This window comes from Phocoena sinus, chromosome 9 (genome assembly GCF_008692025.1).
Source record: "Phocoena sinus isolate mPhoSin1 chromosome 9, mPhoSin1.pri, whole genome shotgun sequence".
Lineage (NCBI taxonomy): Eukaryota > Metazoa > Chordata > Mammalia > Artiodactyla > Phocoenidae > Phocoena > Phocoena sinus.
Window position 1 is genome coordinate 100,795,322 of NC_045771.1, and position 22,384 is coordinate 100,817,705.

At 40.4% G+C, this 22,384-nt stretch overlaps 1 long non-coding RNA gene across 3 annotated transcripts in view; it reads right to left on the bottom strand.

Moving 5' to 3' along the window:
- Positions 1–22,384, bottom strand: part of LOC116759305 — a 124,461-nt gene that overhangs the window by 59,823 nt on the left and 42,254 nt on the right. The window contains exon 7 of one of the 3 annotated variants that reach the window (XR_004351413.1): positions 10,122–11,642. The exons of the other annotated variants lie outside the window; for them this stretch is intronic. This is a non-coding gene — a long non-coding RNA (uncharacterized LOC116759305). Of the gene's footprint in view, positions 1–10,121; positions 11,643–22,384 lie in introns of those variants that run through there. 3 annotated transcript variants of the gene reach the window in all.

The window sequence follows — 22,384 nt, forward strand, 5'->3', positions numbered from 1 at the left end:
CCCTGCCAAAGAAGCCATCCTAAAGGCTTTTTGAGTTTGTTGATCATTTGAGTTTGTTGATCAAGAAACTCTCCTTTCCTATGTTTCTTTAGGTTTGTTGAAACCATTTATTGGTCTAGAATCAAACCTGGCTTTCTGCCTAGGCAAAATTCTGCTTTTTATTCGTGTATTTATTCATTCAGCAAATGTTTATTTAGCGAGGTAGATTTTTTTGTTTTTTTGTTTGTTTGTTTGTTTTTGCCGTACGCGGGCCTCTCACTGCTGTGGCCTCTCCCGTTGCAGAGCACAGGCTCCGGACACGCAGCCTCAGCGGCCATGGCTCACGGGCCCAGCCGCTCCACGGCATGTGGGATCTTCGCAGACCGGGGCACGAACCCATGTCGTCTGCATTGGCAGGCGGATTCTCACTGCGCCACCAGGGAAGCCCCCAGCGAGGTAGTTTTTTAAAGATACAATGGCAAGTAAGACACACTGATCATGTCTTTCATGGAGTTTGTATTCTAGTGGGAGAAGATAATCAGAAAGATAGAGAGAGAGAGATGAGAGAGAAAACAAACAGCCCTAAAGGAGATATATGGCTCAAGGAGAATTTATTTTCAAAGGAAACGTTCACAGAAGCATGTGTTAGTGCAGTATCCCAGCTGGGGGCAGCCCCGCTCTCACCATATGAACCTATAAGGATGTAGGGAGAGCATGATTACTTGAATCCAGAAAGAAACAGTGTTCTGTACAGTTGGCCATTTTCAAAAGAACAGTGCCCTTAGGTAGAGGGATACATCCAGATACAAACTGGGAGGCATATTCTCAGTGCATACATCTGACAAAGGATGTGTATCTAGAATATATGAAGAATTCATACAACTAAATAAGAGGAAGACAAATAACCTAATAAAAATGGGCAAAATGCGTAGCTAATAAATACAGGAAAAGATGCTCAACATCATTACTCACCATATAAATGCAAGTTAAAATCACCATTTGCCAACTAGAATGGCTAAAATTAAAAGAAAAATCTGACAATGACAACTGATAGTGAGGATGTAGAGCCAAAGGAACCTCCCACCGGGCTGCTGGGAATGCAAAAATGGCACAACTACTTTGGAAAGTCGTTTGTCAGTTTCTTATAAAGTTAAACATATATTTACCAAAAGACTCAGCAAAAGTATTTACCACCCACCCCCAAAATGAAAACTCTGTCCACATAAAGACTTAACTTGAATGTTCATGGTAACTTTATTTATAATAGTCCCAAACTGAACACAACCCAAATGTCCACCAATAGGTGGATAAATAAATAAATACCAGCAATAAAAATGAAAAAGAAAACCCTATCAATACATGCAATTCCATGGATGAATGTCAGAAATAGTTTGCTGAGTAAAAGAAGTCAGACATAAAAAAAAGCCTTTAGTCCACAGGACAGGATCAAGCTTTGAAGGGAGATTACGTGGACAGAGAAGACAGTGAGCCTGATATTAGGTCCAGAGTCTAGAGTCCCCCAGTGCTTTCAAACCAAGGAGAAAAGGATCCAAAAAAGGAGTCTGAGAGGGAGCAGCCAGAGGGCTAGGAGGAGACCAGGAGAGAGGGCGTTTTGAGGAGGAGGCAATGTCATCTGTCTGCACTGCTGCTGAGCCAGCAGGGAAACAGGACAGGACCAAGTGGGGTGCACTGGTGACCTGGCAAGAGCTGCTGCCGTGGGGACCTGGGCAGAGGAGGAAGTGGAAACGCCAGTTCTCTTGGATGCGAGCAAGGCGTTTGCTTTCAAGTATTGCAGAAAATGGAGCAGAAGGTGATATGGAATCAAGGGAGGTGAACTTCTTTGTTATTTGCTATGTTTTCTTTGTTTGTTTGTTCATTCTAGGATTGGAGATACCATTCTCTAGATTGGGATGAGGTGGTAAAGAGAGAGAGAAAAAGAAGTAGATTACTCAGGAGAGAGAACAATTGCAGAAGAAAATGGAATGGAATTGCAACAATTTGAGGTTATTGAAAAATACTTATTTTTCCCTTTGATTTATTGATTGCCAACCATTTACTTGTAAATAAAAGTATCGCACCAAGAATCCCTTCATTGCTCATCTATCAGGAAACTGGAATCCCAGGTCCTCCTGGGGTATTCATTCTATAAACACCACTTTGATTTTACTTGTTGGGACAGTCATAGTTTATATTCTGGCATACTCATTCTGGTATATATGGTATATACATATATTACATATATGACTATTATATGAGTATCAGACACCAAATAACGCATCCTCACAAAATTAAAATTACAATGTCCTCAACTGGAAAGACCATGACATTCTAGGTCACTACAATGTCTTATTATTCTGTAAGAGACTGAATATTGCATGAAGAAACATCAAACTGTCATCAAACTATTTACTTGAGAACAGGTAAGAGAGCAAGAGAGTCAGAAAATTAATTAAATGTGAGGGCTCTTATAGAAGTAACAAGGAACAGAGAAGAATATTACCAGAGAAGTAAGCAGAGAATGCCTTTCTCAAGGCAATGGGGAGATAACCACACAAAGATAAGATGTATTAAAACTAGGAGACAGTCATACTCATTTGTATAACAATATTAGCAATTATCACTTGTATAGTATTTTATGCAATGATCAAAATGCAACAAAATTGGAAATTAATAGTTAAACATTTAAAATAGGAAAAGCAAGCAAAAACAAATTTAAATGACAAACTAGAAAAAACATATGGTCCACAAAGGGATAACAAACTTATAAAAGCTATAATAAATAAACAAAAAGAAATGGAACCAACAAGTTTTAATGAATAAAAATGTGAAGTTATTCATTAAAAAGGAAATACAAATAGGTATCAAAGTACAAAAAAAATGGTAGTAGAAACATTATAAAATGAAAAATAAAATGGACAGCTGTTTAAATAATCTTAATTGAGGACATGAATAGAGGGAAAAAGCATTCTTGTCTCTCACTAATGAGAGTATAATTTTGTGTGACTTTTTTGTAGGACTAGTTGCTAATATGAATCAAAAGCTTTAGAATGCCCTTAAAAATTGATCCAATAATTCAACTTACAGAATTTTCCTAGACAAATAATCAGAGAAATCCATAATGATTTTATGTACAGGAAAAAAGGGAGTAAATACTCCAAACATTCAATAAAATGGTGTCAGTTACATAAATTATCTTGTATTAACACAGTGCAAATCTAAGGGTCACTGTGGTAAAATATTCATGTTTATTATGAAGTGGAAGAAGGTATTTCATAAAGCAGTATTTACAATATTACCTCAGTTTAATGTATTCTGCCTATGCTTAGAATAAAAATAAAAAGGATAGGGCTTCCCTGGTGGCGCAGTGGTTAAGAGTCCGCCTGCCAATGCAGGAGACACGGGTTCGAGCCCTGGTCCGGGAAGGTCCCACATGTCGTGGAGCAACGGAGCCCGTGCACCACGGCTGCTGAGCCTGCGCTCCGGAGCCTGCGAGCCACAACTGCTGAGACTGCATACCTGGAGCCCATGCTCCGCAACGGGAGAGGCCACCGCAATGAGAAGCCCATGCACTGCAACCAAGAGTGGCCCCTGCTCACTGCAGCTAGGGAAAGCCTGAGCGCAGCAACGAAGACCAAACTTAGCCAAAAAGAAAAAAAATAAAAAAATAAAAAGGATATACAGCTAAAGGTTAATAATTGTTCTCTCTGAATCGTGGAATAAAGTTATCTTCAGTTAACTGTGCTTTTCATATTTTTCTCTAATGTGTGGCAATCACACAAAATGCTATTTTTAAAATAAATCAATTTGTATATCTATTTTTAAAATCAATCTCTCAAATAACTATTGAGTTAAGGAGGAAAAATAAAAACACAAGAATATACATTTAGAAAATAACAAGAAAATCATACACTTCAGCCTAAATTTTACCAAAATCATAATTCCAAATAAAGAGGAGAAAATAAATAAAACAATCAAGAAAAGAGTGGCAACAAAGAAGTTCTCTTAAGAGAACAGGCATAATAAACCTAAACTAGAAATAATTAAAAATATATAATTAAGAAAAAGCTGTTATTTTATTTTTAAAATTTATTTTTATACATTTTTAAAGGTTACGTTCCATTTACTGTCATTACAAAATATTGGCTATATTCCCCATGTTGTACAACACATCCTTGGGCCTGTCTTATACCCAATAGTTTGTACCTCCCCCATCTCCACCCATATAGTGTCCCTCCTCCCCCTGCTGGTAACCACTAGTTTGTCCTCTGTATCTGTGAGTTTGCTTCTTTTTTATTATATTCACTAGTTTGTTGTATTTTTTAGGTTCCACATATAAGTGATATCATATAGTATTTGTCTTTCTCTGTCTGACTTATTTCACTACACATAATGCCCTCCAAATCCACCCATGTTGCTGCAAATGGCAGACTTTTTTTTACAGCTGAATAATATTCCATTGTGTGTGTGTGTGTGTATATATATATATATATATATATATATATACACACACACACACACACACATCTTTATACCACATCTTCTTTATCTATTCATCTGTTGATGGACACTTAGGTTGTTTCCATGTCTTGGCTCTTGTAAATAACACTGCTATGAACACTGAGGTGCATGTATCTTTCTGAATTAGCGTTTTTGCTTTTTTCAGATTTATACCCAGGAGTGGAATTGCAGGGTCATATGGTAGTTTTATTTTTAGTTTTTTGAGAAACCTCCAATACTGGTTTCCACAGTGGATGCACCAAGAAAAAAATATTTTAGAAGATAACTGAAACAGATAAATTTGAGACAAATTTATTCAGTGAAAAAGAAAATAAATGAGAATTTTTAAATTTATAAATTATAAAACAATATACATAAAATTGAAATTTGCCTGTGTATGCTTGTGTATACACACGAAGATTTGAAAGGGAAAAAACACCAAAATGTTAAAAGTTGTGTGATGGTTTTTATTGTATTATTTATATTTTAGTATGTTTCCCAAATCCTTTAAAATGAGCAAGTATTAAAATAATAAAAAGAATAACTTTATAAAATATTTTAAAATAAAATTATAAGTAAATACTACACAATTATAATGAATTTAAACATTTAAAAGAAATGGAAAATAAAGTTGATTAAAATGTAAAGTATTATATATTAAGAATTATAGATAAATAGACACCAATTTCTTAACAGTATTTTTTCTCTGAGTAGTGAAATTATGGATAATTTGTCTTCCCTTTGCTTGACTTGAATTTTTTAAATCGTACACAAATGGATACATCACTTTTTAACAAAGGGAAATGTATTTTAAGATACTGACACAGCAAGAGGGAAGAGTAAATAATTTCACTTCTTCAAAAAACAACCACTGTCAAAAATGTCAAAATTTTGTCCATTTCCACAAAAGCTACATTTGTATGTGTACAGCTAGGATTGATGGTGGAGGCTCTCAAACTTTCAAGAAATAAATGAACCCAAGCCCATATAAAAAGTTCCCCAGCACAGAAAAAGTTACAATTGCATGCAGTTCAGTTTTAGTAAGTAAATGTTGCAGATATATCAGTTTACAACCTCAGTCATTGCAGAAATGTAAATTTTCTTTGTTTTTGTTTTCCTTTTCCAATTCAGGATGGAAGAATTTTAACCTAAAATTTCACCAGGATTGTGTCTAAATTCTAGGGAGTTTACCAACTGCCACAGTGTCACTCATTCATTCATTCATCTGTGCACCTTCTGCTGCATTCCAGGCATCTGCTGGCGTGTCCGTCCCCCCATCTGACCTGTGATACAGGCAGTTGATTGCGTGTGGGGTCGTTTGTCTTCCCCATCTTCATGAACTCTTGGGTTTGGTGGCTGTCTGCCACTCCACGCTGCTCCTACGTGCTTGGGAATTATTCCTTTCTTCTGCGGGTCTCACTGTCTCTCCAGGAACCCCTGAGTGTCTCAGCTCCACAAATCAGGCGGGGGATTCTGTCATCCGCCTGGGGCTTGGTCTGGGGAGCAGCATGCCGGCTCACTCTTGCTGAGATCTAATGGTATTTTCATTCTCACAGTTTCCCTTCTAACGTTATACCCTTCCCCAAGTCAGGGAATAATCTTGGTAGAGAAGGCTTGCGTTAATAATTTCCTTACCATCTCATAAGAACACTCCTTCTAAAATAATCCAATTTTTCTCTTTTTAGCTATCACATGCCTTTCCTTAGAGTACAGATGTCCTGGATGCACAAATGTGGGAGATGGCCAAGGGAAATGCTGAGAGAACATTTCATATTTCGATAGTTTTGATACAAAAGATGTAACCAAGATAGCCCACATAGGAAACTGGAGTAGACACCACTTAAAGAGGCTGACCTGCTGCAAGTCTGCCTGCTCTGAACACTGTCCAACAGTCATGTCTGTGTTAAGTGACCCTACCCCCATGCCACAGTCAAACCGGGACATTAGATTTCGTGCCAGGAATGTGTAATTTGGGGCTGAGAATCTGGAGACTTACACAGCAGATGTTGCTGTCCCCATGCTGCCTTGGACCCCTGCTGCCAGGACCTCAGTGCTTCCCTGTTCCCTTTCCTCAAGCCTTGGTTATTGAGCTCGTTCCTGGGTTCTGCGAGATATTCCAGTATCTTTCCAATAAATTCTCCTTTTCTCAGTCCAGTATCAGTTTCTATTACTTGCCATGTAAACAGTATTAATAAAAAATCATAGAACCACCTCGCATCTGAAGACAGAATAAAACATCTTAAATGGAAATATTTAAGGACATAACTCAACCAGGTATTAATTGAATTGGGAATTTGGAGTTAACTTGTCAATTTATTGGTGCCTGATTTATTCTCTACTAAAGTCCCACGGAGAGATGTATGGCCATGAACACACACCAGAGAAAAATCAGCAACATTACTTAGAAAATGGAGATTATAATATGCTAAAGTTAGAAAAATTTGAATAACTGCATCATCAATGAGGATAGATAGAAAAATACATTTTGGAGTTATATACTGGACTCTGTGAACCGATATAATGCAGAGAGAGGGTGGCAAAGCTGGTAGGGAAAAATGTTAGCATTTCCCTGCAGGCCCAAATATCCAGGATTCACTGAACAGAAAACTAAGCAGGCACCCCCTACTGCTCAGAGCAGTCCCCAGAGTTGGCCATAACCATGACTTCTTCCACCCATGCCAGCCCCATTGGCCTAGATCTGCCAAAGGGAATACAACTGCCATATTCAAGAAGATGGGTTGGCACAGAATGGGGTGTGGCATATTCCCATCCAAGGATGCCCTTAGGGCCAGCCTTCCGCTTCCAACCCCTGTCAAAGAACTACAGGCTGCCTTGAAATCAGTAGCAGAGTTAGGGACCCTGGCAAAGTGGGGACTGGCCAAGACCCCACTGCACTGCAGCCTACCCAGCCGGGGAGACACACAGCCAGGGAGAGGCACACCGACCTCCTCTTCCCAGTCTCCGTCAGAAGGAAAGAGGCTAAAGCAGCAGTGCAAACGCTGTGCCCATACTGTCTGAGACTCAGGACTGAGACTCCTACAACTTATTTCTAAACCGGGTCACTTTGCAAGTGAAAGGGAGCAGTCGTATTAATTACGGGAACAAGCGGTGTAGCCCGGCACACCAGGACAAGTGGTCAGCCGCTGAGACTGCGCCTGACGGATACCCCTCAGTTCAAAGTCCGTAACAGAAATAAGCCAGTCTGGACCCACTGAAAAGAAGCCAGGAACCAAAGGAAAGGGAAGGGTTACCAACGATGATCTGATCTACGGGAATGCATCTCTGAGGAGGAGGGACATTCTGGGACATACCCGCCTGGAGTCCCCAGAAAGATGCAGGGAAACGTGCACACAGCGCACACCCGCCCCGCTGAAGGCAGACAGGAGAGCGGAGCTAGACGCTTGGGCCCCTCTGGCAGGAAGAGCTGCTTCCTGCTTGACATCAGAGCTGAAAGTGGATACTGTGTTGTCAGCACCATTTACTTCCTATAAACACTGCTACGCATTCCCTGGCAACGGAGTTTCAGGGTGCGAGCTTTCCAATTTCATATCCATTATTCTGTGGTTTACACACGCGCTGGAACTGGTAAAGTTTAGGGCCGTGGACACATGGACAAAAACCAGAGCAAGGCTGCAAGAAAGCTCTATTCAGCTGCTCCCTGAAGGCTCCGTGCTTAGCAGGGGTCACAGACTGACTTCTGCCTGCTACACAGGAAGAAACAAATCTTCTCCCTACACGAAGTTCTCTGATAAAAATGATCCATAAACAAAAAAGAAAGAGTATGTTCTTAAGATAATTAAGGTGACGATGACATTTCAAAAGTGACTGAATCAAGATATCGCTTAAGAAAGGAATACTGGCTTTGCTTTTTTTCTGTAAGTCATTCTCATTCAAGGAGCTCTGCTTTAGAATCCCACAGTAGATATTCAAGATGGCATATAGTTGGTCAGAACGGTAATAGAAATAATTACAATTTTATATATATATATAAAGTAGATACATAGCACTTATTCTGTGACAAATACTGAATTAAGTACTCTACTTTCGGAGCCTCGTCACTCACAATGGTTGTGGTAAGAGTATCTCCATTTTAAAAATGAGTGGACACAAGGCTACCTTCCCTAGTTCACATGGTTAGTGAACGAGAGCTGGCTTGAATCCATGGCCGGCCAATTTGAAGGCCATGGTGTTAATCACCATGGTCAAGTGCCAGAAGAGTTCTCAGCTCAGACAAGCTAAACAGAAGCTCTAGCCCGCAATCTGAAGAATTCCCATACCCCCCCCCACACTGAATACGCAAGTCTGCAGGGAGAAATCTTGTGGTCTGTGCAGTAGGCACTGCAGGGCCCTGTGAAGACGACCACTCATTGGGATAGAACTCCAAAAGCAGTGTGCATTGTAAGTTAATAAATTAGAACTCCATTTACAAGAGTTGACCCAGCACGTGTCCATTGCTAGCTGGCTTCCTGCCGAGAAAGATCATTTCATGAAGTTTTATTTTTTCATACATACGTGCTTTTTCTAAGAGCCTACATCTAATGTTAAAATATTCTGAAGCAGCTGCCAAGCAGTAGGTTCAATAAATCTCTAATTTAAAGGGAGGGTAGAACTTGCTCTGTATTCAGTGTAAGTAAACAAAATACAATTTTCCAATTCTGCACAGAAAATGACTTTTCCCTGCTTCCATGTACCAAGTAGACAATTGATAAACACACAACTTACAGCCACTTTGTGTCTTAGCAAGAGCCGAGATTTAAACTCCAGTGCACGGAATGCACACGTGCTCTCATTCTGCCCTTGGAAGACAGGAAAGGTACACCGCTCTGAGTGCGCTGATCATCCCCAGAAACGTGTTTACACAGAGAATGGTACGGAATGACAGGGGTCACTCAGCCGTTTGGCCTCTTCCTTTCTTTGGTAATGGGAGGCAGCAGGAGCCCAGGTTCTCACGAGCAGCTGCAGCAGCAGCGGGGCAATCCTCACTGGGGCTGGACAGACTAGAAGCAGATGTGGCACCAGCCCCCCCACGCAGTCCTGCGAGCTGGTCTCAGCGCATGTGCAGTGGGGGCTTCCTGAGCTAAGACGGCAGTGAGTCAAAACAAATAGGCATCTTTATTTCAACACATTAAACAAAAGTGCAGGACTTGACAGGGTAGCTGAGAGTCACGGTCACTCACTTGAAAATGTGGCTTTTTGAAGGTGAATTCAAACATCTGGAAATACTTTTAAAAATAAATCACTTCTGCACTGAAGCGCTAAATGGCAATTTTTTGGCAAGTGGTGCATCAGGGTTACTGAGAAATGAACTCCTGGCAAACGACGAGCTTAATGCTCCCCTCATGAGATCAGCACATAATTCACTATATTCTTAGAATGATTTTGCTTGGACTGTTTCAAGAGTTCTGCCTGGCAGGAAATGAGTTTAGGGTGAAGTGGAGACACAGGCCCCGCAGCTTCTCAGAGTAGACATGTCAATTGGTACTCATATGTGTATCTGCGTGGAGTCATGAAGCTTTACAGGAAATTGTTTTCACATACGTGGTTACGAACCTTATTCCCACAGACCCACAGTGTCCAAATCTGTGAAAAACCATATCTGATGAGAGTAGAGAAACTCTACAAAAAGAAACAGGAAAACGCTGAAATGGAATTAAACACAAACTTTTTTTATCTGAAAGAAAATAGAATAATTGTGTCAAGACCTCACAGGATGGAAACCTCCTCTTTGCAGTAGAAACAAAAAAAAAAACCTTCCTGTTTTGAACCTTCATTATGCTTCTTGTACTTCATTACGTTTCTGTATATATAGTCAATTCTGCAGTCATAATAGAAGGCACAATTTCTGCATGTGTATACAAAGAGGAAAAAACAATGAGAAATCATAAACTTAATTATAATTACACTAACAGTGATAAAAATGAAATATATTAACCTCAGTACACCAGTGAAAAGGTACGAATGAACAAATGAACTAGGGCCCTGTAAGAGGTACTGAAACACATTTTATTAAGTTTATTTGTTTGTCTTTCATTTTGTGTATATATATTATTTTATTAATAGCTCTTTAGAAGACCTGAGAGAACCCTTTAGACTAATGTGTATTCTGGGACTTCCTCTGATCAACAAGAATTATAGGCGTTTTCCTGTCTGTGTAGGAGCGTTCCTCCAGGGATTCATGCTGTTGTTTTGGTAGCCTCACTTTGAATTGGTAAGAAAATATTTAAGATGGATAAGAACTCATTTTTTTAGGAAGAAGGAAACATTTCCCCAAACTTGGAAATAGCCATTGGGCATGTGTAAGGAAGTGAAATAATCTTTTACCACATGTGTATACCTGTAAGAGACAAAAATCACAGTCTGTTCTTAGCAAAAGGCAGCAGGTGGGACCCCTCCATCACCTCTGAAGAAACACCTCACGCTCCAAATCATGTGTCCTCCGTGGTACCATATTCAACAGTAAGAACATTAATTGGTATCAACCATAGACACGGTAATCTAACTTTAGAGAACACTGTATACTAATTTGTGTCCTTAAGAACATCTTTATTCTAAAATTCAGATATTATAGCAAGGATGTGAATAGGTTTGCTCCTCAGAATGGCTGGAATTTGAGATTTCACCCATAAGTTCAGAGAATATTTGTCAAGAGGTGATTTTACTCCATGAAGTTTCCTCATCTACCCCTGGCCTTTCAGCAAAGACCACTAAAACTGAGTCAAAAATCTATTTTAAGACATAAGAGAAAAAATGAGTTTGATATAGTCTCTTTCATTAAAATCTGAGTGTGTTATCTAATTTTATGGCTCTCAAACGTCAGTGTGCATCAGAATTACCTGGAAGGTTTGGTGAAACACAGGTTGCTGGGCCCCCTCAATGAGTAGAAGTTCTGATTCAGTGGCTATGGAGTGGAGCCCCAAAATCTGCATTTCTAACAAATTCCCAGGGCATCCTGAAGGGGCTTATCTGGGAACCAGGCTGTGAGAACCACTGAGCTAACTTAATCCTTTTTTTTAGCCTCTCTGAAAGGTAATGGAATAGTAAGTACATATCAGTGATCACAATGTTGTCTGTTTCATTTGGGTTGACTGAGTTCTTCTCTGTCGAGTTAACAGCTAATTCCTTGAAAATCTTCATCCATAGAAATATTAACTAGCATGTATCGAATGCTGAAACAAAGGATATCAAAGTTACTCGAATTGAGTATTAAATTTAGCCAAGGCAAAAGAGATACCACAATACATTTATAATGCTCATTGCAAGGTTAAAAACATCTTGAAGGGAAAAAGCATTTTCCTGGCCATATTCTTTAGAAAACCACTGCCATACGAATTTCGTGTTCAACAAATATTTGAGTGCCTTTTTTTTCTTTTTTTTTTTTTTTTTGAGTGCCTATTTGTACCAAGTGCTGTTGTGGGTGAAGAAGGCCCAGGTCAATGTACAAAACAGGTGAAACTCCAGTCCTCTTGGATTTTTGTAAAGGGCGAGAGATGACAAACAAACAATAAAATATAAAGAATGGCAGATGAGGATTAGTGCCATGGAGAAAAGTCACAAGAGAAGCAAAGGCACAGGTGAGGGTATTAGTTTCCAGGACGGTCGACACGTTGTCAGCAGGGAGGTGACATTTGAACAAGATCGTGAGGATTTGAGGGAGTGAAGCAAGTCACATCTAGAGGAGCGGCATTTAGGACAGAGGAAGCAGCAACTGGAGGCGCTTGAGGTAAGTACTGCAACATGAGGTATTTCCACTTGATGACCTTCCACACTAGGTACATGGCAAATCCTTACAGGGAGTGAAGAGTAGAACTCCCTATAAGGATTTGAATGGTACCGAGGTCACAGGAGTGAGGTGGCTGGAAAAGCCAGACAGACAAGGGACAAGTGAGCACAGTGAGCGATACTGAGCTAGTCCCTGGGGCTCGGTCCCGCTGCTGACCCACCCGCACAGAGCCTGTCTCCCTAGACCAGGGCTGGGCCTTCGCCCCCTGACCCCTGTCCCCAGGGGTTGGGGACCCTCCATGTCTGGGTTCTGTGAACAGACCTCCTCAGCTTCAGAGAGACACTGGTGTCAACAGGAGGTGGGACCGTGACGCAGGTGTCCACCTCCAAAGGGAAGAGTCATTTGGAATTTCTGGTCCTTGAGATTTTCAACAAACAAACAAATGACAGACAACATGAATGCATAGTTGACGGTGTATTAGGACAATTCAGGAACATGGACGATCAGCCAATTACAGCTAAGTCAAAGGGTCATAAGGACACTCACAGGCAAGGCCATTTTAACTTTACACAAAGAAATTTGGAGTTTGTTTAAAAACCAAGAATGCTTTCTTGAAGTCAAACTTCTATGTTGCTGAACGTAGAGGAAACAATTTCACTTGAGAAGTTTTCCAAGAATCTCAGTAGGCTGTTAGTGTTAGATAGCATTATATTTTCTCCAACATCTCAGTACAAGACCCTTAAAAAAATATACCTATTGGATTCTGTTTGTTAGTATTTTGTTGAGGATTTTTGCAACTATGTTCATCAGTGATATTGGCCTGTAGTTTCCTTTCTTTCTGACATCTTTGTCTGGTTTTGGTATCAGGGTGATGGTGGCCTTGTAGAATGAGTCTGGGAGCGTTCCTTCCTCTGCTATATTTTAGAAGAGTTTGAGAAGGATAGGTGTTAGCTCTTCTCTAAATGTTTGATAGAATTTGTGAAGCCATTTGGTCCTGGGCTTTTGTTTGTTGGAAGATTTTTAATCACAGTTTCAATTTCAGTGCTTGTGATTGGTCTGTTCATATTTTCTATTTCTTCCTGGTTCAGTCTCAGCAGGTTGTGAATTTCTAAGAACTTGTCCATTTCTTCCAGGTTGTCCATTTTATTGGCATAGAGTAGCTTGTAGTAATCTCTCATGATCTTTTGCATTTCTGCAGTGTCAGTTGTTACTTCTCCTTTTTCATTTCTAAGTCTATTGATTTGAGTCTTCTCCCTTTTTTTCTTGATGAGTCTGGCTAATGGTTTATCAATTTTGTTTATCTTCTCAAAGAACCAGCTTTTAGTTTTATTGATCTTTGCTATCATTTCCTTCATTTCTTTTTCATTTCTTTCTGATCTGATCTTTATGATTTCTTTACTTCTGCTAACTTTGGGTTTTTTTTGTTCTTCTTTCCCTAATTGCTTTAAGTGCAAGGTTAGGTTGTTTATTTGAGATGTTTCCTGTTTCTTAAGGTAGGATTGTATTGCTATAAACTTCCCTCTTAGAACTGCTTTTGCTGCATCCCATAGGTTTTGGATTGTCGTGTCTCCATTGTCATTTGTTTCTAGGTATTTTTTTATTTCCTCTTTGATTTCTTCAGTGATCACTTCATTATTAAGTAGTGTATTGTTTAGCCTCCATGTGTTTGTATTTTTTACAGATCTTTTCCAGTAATTGATATCTAGTCTCATAGCATTAAGATCATACACCATGATCAAGTGGGGTTTATTCCAGGAATGCAAGGATTCTTCAATATACGCAAATCAATCAACGTGATTCATCATAATAACAAATTGAAGGAGAAAACCCATATGATCATCTCAATAGATGCAGAGAAAGCTTTCGACAAAATTCAACACCCATTTATGATAAAAACCCTGCAGAAAGCAGGCATAGAGGGAACTTTCCTCAACATAATAAAGGCCATATATGACAAGTCCACAGCAAACATCATCCTCAATGGTGAAAAACTGAAAGCATTTCCACTAAGATCAGGAATAAGACAAGGTTGCCCACTCTCACCACTCTTATTCAACATAGTTTTGTAAGTTTTAGCCACAGCAATCAGAGAAGAAAAAGAAATAAAAGGAATCCAAATCGGAAAAGAAGAAGTAAAGCTGTCACTGTTTGCAGATGACATGATACTATACATAGAGAATCCCAAAGATGCTACCAGAAAACTACTAGATCTAATCAATGAATTTGGTAAAGTAGCAGGATACAAAATTAATGCACAGAAATCTCTGGCATTCCCATACACTAATGATGAAAAATCTGAAAGTGAAATTAAGAAAACACTCCCATTTACCACTGCAACAAAAAGAATAAAATATCTAGGAATAATCCTACCTAAGGAGAAAAAAGACCTGTATGCAGAAAATTATAAGACACTGATGAAAGAAATTAAAGATGATACAAATAGATGGAGAGATAAACCATGTTCTTGGATTGGAAGAAACAACATTGTGAAAATGACTCTACTACCCAAAGCAATCTACAGATTCAATGCAATCCCTATCAAACTACCACTGGCAGTTTTCACAGAACTAGAACAAAAAATTTCACAATTTGTATGGAAACACAAAAGACCCCGAATAGCCAAAGCAATCTTGAGAACGAGAAATGGAGCTGGAGGAATCAGGCTCCCTGACTTCAGACTATACTACAAAGCTACAGTAATCAAGACAGTATGGTACTGGCACAAAAACAGAAATATAGATCAATGGAACAGGATAGAAAGCCCAGAGATAAACCCACACACAAATGGTCACCTTATCTTTGATGAAGGAGGCAAGAATATATAGTGGAGAAAAGACAGACTCTTCAATAAGTGGTGCTGGGAAAACTGGACAGGTACATGTAAAAGTATGAGTTAGAACACTCCCCAACACCATACACAAAAATAAGCTCAAAATGGATTAAAGGTCTAAATGTAAGGCCAGAAACTATCAAACTCTTAGAGGAAAACATAGGCAAAACACTCTATGACATAAATCACAGCAAGATCCTTTTTGACCCACCTCCTAGAGAAATGGAAATAAAAACAAAAATGAACAAATGGGACCTAATGAAACTTCAAAGCTTTTGCACAGCAAAGGAAACCATAAAAAAGACCAAAAGACAACCCTCAGAATGGGAGAAAATATTTGCAAATGAAGCAACTGACAAAGGATTAATCTCCAAAATTTACAAGCAGCTCATGCATCTCAATAACAAAAAAACAACCAACCCAATCCAAAAATGGGCAGAAGATCTAAATAGACATTTCTCCAAAGAAGATATACAGATTGCCAACAAACACATGAAAGAATGCTCAACATCATTAATCATTAGATAAATGCAAATCAAAACTACAATGAGGTATCTCCTCACACTGGTCAGAATGGCCATCATCAAAAAATCTAGAAACAGTAAATGCTGGAGAGGGTGTGGAGAAAAGGGAACACTCTTGCACTGCTGGTGGGAATATAAATTGATACAGCCACTATGGAGAACAGTATGGAGGTTCCTTAAAATACTACAAATAGCACTACCATATGACCCAGCAATCCCACTACTGGGCGTATACCCTGAGAAAACCATAATTCAAAAAGAGTCATGTACCAAAATATTCATTGCAGCTCTATTTACAATAGCCAGGAGATGGAAGCAACCTAAGTGTCCAACATTGGATGAATGGATGAAGAAGATGTGGCACATATATACAATGGAATATTACTCAGCCATAAGAAGAAACGAAATTGAGTTATTTGTAGTGAGGTGGATGGACCTAGAGACTGTCATACAGAGTGAAGTGAGTCAGAAAGAGAAAAACAAATACCATACGCTAACACATATATATGGAATCTAAGAAAAAAAAAAGACGGGAATAATGACACAGACCTACCAGAGAATGGACTTGAGGATATGGGGAGACGGAAGGGTAAGCTGTGACAAAGTGAGAGAGTGGCATGGACATATATACACTACCGAACGTAAAATAGATAGCTAGTGGGAAGCAGCTGCATAGCACAGGGAGATCAGCTCGGTGCTTTGTGACCACCTAGAGGGGTGGGATGGGGAGGGTGGGAGGGAGGGAGACGCAAGAGGGAAGAGATATGGGAACATATGTATATGTATAACTGATTCACTTTGTCATAAAGCAGAAACTAACACACCATTGTAAAGCAGTTATACTCCAATAGAGATGTTAAAAAAAAAACAACAACAAACCTAAAGTAGTGGTCTGTGCCGCCGTGTAAGACGAGTTAGCTGCTGTTTTAGGTTAGAAGACCCGACCCTGGGGCTCTGTCCTCACCCCTCTTCTGGTCTCTGTCTATAGTCACACAGTTGGTGACGTCTCTCCTGTGGAGCCACATGACTACTTATTTGACAGTTCCATGTGGGCGTCTAATGATCAGTGTCTCCAAAACTGAGATTCTGAACACCCATCCCCAAGCCCACCCCACCCCCAGTCTTCCCAGTCTCGGATGCTGGCAAGCCCATCCCTTGCATGGTCCGGGGACCCCTCTCGTTCTGTCACAGCCCACATCCAACCCACCAGCAAGGCCTGCTGGCCCTGCTTCCAATAACCCAGAATCTGCTCCCTTCTCAACACCCCTACAACTGCCAGGCCTACCCACAACGTTCAAAGAGAGGCTCACAAACATATTTCTCAATATTTTAAAGGTATAAAGCAAACCATTAAACTTAAGGAGTCTTCTTCCTTGAGAAATACATCTTCCAAAGGATGTGAAGGCCCAGAGTTTATAGAAGTCCGAGACTTCTTGGATCTCTGTGATAGAATGCCATCAGCTGAGGGTGGCAGCGGTAGCCCCAGCCCTGACCAGCTCCCCTCCCCACCCTGGTCCCTTGTGTACACGCATGCACACACGCGGACACAGGTGGACATACACAGGCTCCACCCATACGCGGTCCCAACAGCTGCCCTGGCCGCTAGCAGGCTCCTGGCGTGGACCCCGCCTGCATGCGCTTCCTGTGTTATGGTTGCTATGGAAAAGTTTGTTTCTTTCATCTTATTTCACGTGTTCGGTTTGCTATACTTTATTGCTCTTTTCCTCCTCTTTTTAATCTTTGAATAGATCAAAAGTTCTCTGCTATCCCTGAAAGTTATACATTCTTCTCTTATTCTACTTACATTTACATCTGACTTTTTCAGAGTTTCGCTTAAGCTTTTATTACCCTATCACTGTTTCAAGGTTATGATTATGTCTTTTCTCGGGATAAGTGAAGAACTTCAGCATTCTCTCATGTGGTGGGTAAGAATCCAGGGATTTGGGTTTGGGGTGATAGATTTGTGCTTCTAGTCTTTGGAATGTGTGCATGTGTGTGTACCAAGTATTCTACACTGGGGGGTGTGAGCACCCCAAGTTCCATGCCAGCCTATAAGCCCACGGAAGATTTTGTCAGTGCATAGGATGGGGTGCTAGCAGTCCAGCTTTGCCTGGGCCCCAGCTCTCTGTACCCAGGGAGCAGCTCCTGCAAGAGGCCTGCTGCAGGTGGAGTGAGGGTCTGCAGGGGACACGGAAAAAACTCAAGTCCACTCCCTGCAGGACCTCTGCCTCTTCTACTCAGGGACCCCTTCTCTTCCCAAATTGGGATCCAACCACTTCTAGTTCCCACCTTATTTTATTGGCTTATTTTAGGAAAAGAGCAATGCTCTGAATTTATGAAGTGTTGTCTCTCTCTCCTGGGATCTCCAGAGTTGGGTCGTAGGGAAAGAGGTGGCTATATTACTTTCATATCTCTCCCACATGAACACTTTATAAAACAAATGTATGTGACCCACAGGGTACTGGGGATGAAACCATTAAGTAGCAATACCTTCAAACTACTCTGTCAGTGAGGGAGAATTTAATGTCACTATCCAAGAAGTATTACGACAATCTTGTCCTGAGAAATCTATTTCAAAATCAGACTTACTCAAACGACATTAAAACGTCCACCCCCGCACCCCGTCAGTTTGATGGAGAAGATGCAGGAAGGGGCGCCCTGAGATGACAGACTGGACCTCAGCACAGCAAAACACGGATCCACTCAACCAGCAAATGCGTGGACTCATTTTGCGGGAACACAACGCCTTCCTGGAGGTATTATTGATAAGGGTACTGATAAGGGCTACCCTAAATAGATCTCTGGGGAAGTATGTAGATATGCAAAGACTAAGGACTTTCTACAGATACTGCCCAAATGTTTCACTTTTCCTCACTAAGTCAAGAGTTAAAACAAGCAAACCTCCCAGGTCATACATCTGTCTGGACGGGCAAGATCCGCCCACCTCTTGGAATCCTAACTTGGGAGGTCCAAGCAGCCCATCTTCAAGAAGGTTGTCTTCACAAAGCCATTCAGCCCGGGTGTGTCACGAACCCTAATGCAGGGCCCAGCAGCGAGCATTTTGATTAAAGTGCAGAATTCCATGCAGCAGTGAAAGGGATGGTGTTGAGATGAACAGAGTAGCTCTTTACTGTGGACGCTGGAGAAAGGTGTGGACTCGTCTCTGCCAATTATAAGAGTGCAGAAAAATAGTACAGGAAACATAAAGTCTGTTGCATAAATGAGAAAGCCTGTTTCTGTTGTGATTTGCTGTCATATTCAAATCACAGAGAGGAGTTTGTCGGAAGCGCTCCCAGCTGAGACTGGTTTGTCTCAGGAGTGACCGTGTGTGTTGGGAGGCCCTCAGCTGGACACCGTGAGTGGGCATCTCGGGTGGGACACCACGCACAGGGTCATGGAGCCCAGTCACACTGGCTCCCAAGCACCAACTGGTAAATACGCAGGAATTCTGTGACTGGGTTGTTAAACTGTTTGTAGCTTGACATTGGCCATGATTGGAATATTTACACCACAGAAATCAGCAAATGCTACAAATCAGAGCTTCTTCTTTTTTTTTACTCCCGAAAGCCCATGTTTTCACGTGAACCAATATCTTAGCAATAATGCCACGACATTTCTCCCTTAGAAAGAAATGAGCTGCAATGAATTTAAGTGAACAATAAGAAAAGTTTAGATATGGAAAGACAGCTTGCCTTTCGTCCTGCTGCTTCAAGAACTAAAAGTACACAGTTTAATATATTTTGTACTTACTGTACAAGATTAGATTCATTGACATATTGTAGTGAATTCTACTAATTCCACATTACTAAAGTCCATGATGTTTTATTATGAAACAGATCTACCCATTATCATATTTTAAATAGCATATTTTCATTTGATGATTCTCAACCACTTATTTAAAAAATGTTCATTTATTCTACAGCAACAAACTCCAGGAGAAGAAATGTAAAAGCTAGAGAATTATTATGGGATGACCATATTTTTCAGGGGAGGTAAACGAAAGGGAATAAATACATCAAACTCATCACCTTCAGTTTATTCACCACACAATAAAATGCCATGAGAATTTTGGAAAGGTGCCTGGTAATGTTTTCAAGTCTACAGATGTGAGGATTCAGATCTTATATTGAACTGAATTATGAAATTGGATTATAATTGGATTATGAAAGATCCTGCATATTTTTATAGATTATTTCAAAATTATGGCAATAATTTTCAGCATAAGTATTAACCAGCCAACGTTTGGTTTCCTACTATTTCAGAAAAACTTTCCACAAAACCTAATGTGTTTTCAAAGTCCTTCTCCACTGGAGAAGCAGACCCGAAAGCTGCTGATCTGAGTTAGCAGAGAAAGTTAGAAAGGCCTCCAGCAGCCTTGCAGGACGTGCTCGTCAGCCTCCTAGCAGCTCAGACTCAGCGAGGGGCAGGAGGCACCAACCCAATAGAGCATAAGGACAGGCTAGTAATTGGATAGGGAAAGAACAAGGGATAGGGAAACTCCCCAGTTAGCAGTTTCCCAGCTGAGATGTGAGTCAGTGAAAGACAGAAACCCGCTCCTCTGACTCATCTACAGCATTTTAAGGCCACAGCACTCACTCTACTGAATGCAAGTTGGATTTAGCATGGAGAGTAAATTGGGACACAAAAGCACATATAGGAGTTTTTCCCACTTATCATTTCACAAATTATCCTGGTCAGATAGACCTGGGCATCAAAAAGCCTACACTCAGAAGAAAGGTGCAGTCAAAATCACAAGGGAGTGAATAAAATAGATTTACTGACTTCGTAACATCAGGAACGGTCCTAGACCCAGATAAAGATGTAGAATAATTATCTGAGCAAGAAAGCTGCACACCTTAGACTGAGTGAAGGGCATCAGGACTCCAGTTACAATCCCATGGCAGCTGCAAGAATTAGGTTAAGTGTTCAAGTAATTTTATTCCTGGCATAAATCTTTACATACCGAGTAATGTCTGAAAGAACATTCCAAATTTATTCTAGAAAAAAAAGGAGTTTTGTTTAGGTGCAAGGAAAGTTGCAGTAAGGGACTGGAGAAAAAAGAGCAAACACAAATGTAAAAGAGATGTTCAGAAAAGCCTTCACGCTTGCACCTTATCCTGTGTGGACTGTCAGCTGAAGGTTACTGTGTTCTGTCTGCTGATGAGGAAACTTAGTCTGATCTCAACAGTTTTCTAATTCATATAAACTATTCCCAGTGTGCTAAGGCCACAGCACCCTATGATGGAGGCAAGTGATAGAGTTTATATTTAGTGCCAGACCTGCTGTGGGTTTTCTCTCTCTGCTTTTTACATTTTCTGGGATATTTTAAAGGTAAGTTAGAAAGAACAAATAACATGCTGTTTCCTGCTCCAGATTACTCCCATGAAGTCCACTACAAATTTTATTTCTTAAGAAATAATACCTGATTCAAAAGGGCTTGGAAGTGTATTTATATTCTGCACAGTGTGACAGAGCAAGTAACACTGAAGTTGATTCACAGTTTCAAGTGAGAAACTCTTAAGTCACACCACCCTAAGCTTCAAATGGTGTTAGGTTTACATACAGGAAGTTGAAGGGAGAATGGGGTTTTGCAGACGTTTTTTGATCATTTCTGTTCCAAGAGGAAACATATTTTTCTATGTCCTGATTGCAAACAACTGGGCTGAAAACTCAAAATGTACCATCCTCGTCTGTCCTAGAGATAAGATATCACCTGAGATGACGAGAAAGTGTTAATATTTCATCAACTCAACAAAATACCGTGGAACATCTGTTTTGTGACTGTCACCCTGCCAGGTGCTAGAGTTACATAAAGAAAAGAAACATATTTACTCCTCCCAGGGACTTAGTGACTGCTGAAGAGACATCTGAAAGAATTATTACAATATAGTCTGTGTTAGTCCAGTACAGCCTGGAGAGTGCAAGGCTCAAGGTGTGCACATAATGATGAGGTGTGTGTGTACTTACTTGACGTACCTTTTGCTCAACTGCAGAGAAGTCTAGGAGCCAAGGAATTAGACAAGAATAAAATCAATGATTTGATTACTCTTAATTGTGTCAATCTGGAGGGAAAATAATAGGAGAGGTTTTTAAAATTTCATAAGTCCGTATACAAAAAGCATCCTGGGAATATAGAGGGAACCCCATGTGGTCTACAGAAGTTCTGGGGAGAATGTTCTGGAGAAATGATATTTCTATTAAGACTTAAAGTGGGAGTTTGCCAGAGAACTGAGGGGGAAAATGGTCATGGGGCAAGATAAAAAAAATGTAAAGTTGTTTGAAATGGTCTGGCAAGTTGGGGATGACAAGCAGTCCTGCTGCTAGATCACAAAATGCAAGGCCTTGCCCAACAGCAGATGGCAGCCTCTGAATGAGACAGGACCTGGAAGCCAACCAGGCCAGGGACCAATCCCACCTATGAGTCCATCCACAGTAGTCAGCCCAGCCACAACAGAAGGGCCAACCCAACCCACACAGGGTTGCACCTGTAGAGCAAATAGCGCTGGTGACCAGGGGGGAGTGTGCTGCTGGGCCCCACAGGACATCTCCTATATAAGGCCACTTCTCCAAGGTCAGAAAACATAACTGACCTATACAATGTAAACTAATAAACACAGAGAATTAATCAAAATGAGGCTACAAAGGAATATGTTCCAAATGAAGGAACAAGATAAAACCCCAGAAGAGCTAAGTGAAACGGAGATAAACAATCTACCCCCAAAAAAGTTCAAGGTAATGACCATGAAGATGTTCAATGAATTTGGGAGAAGAATGGATAAACACAGTGAGAAGTTTACCAATGAGTTAGAAAATATAAAGAAGAGCCAAACTGAG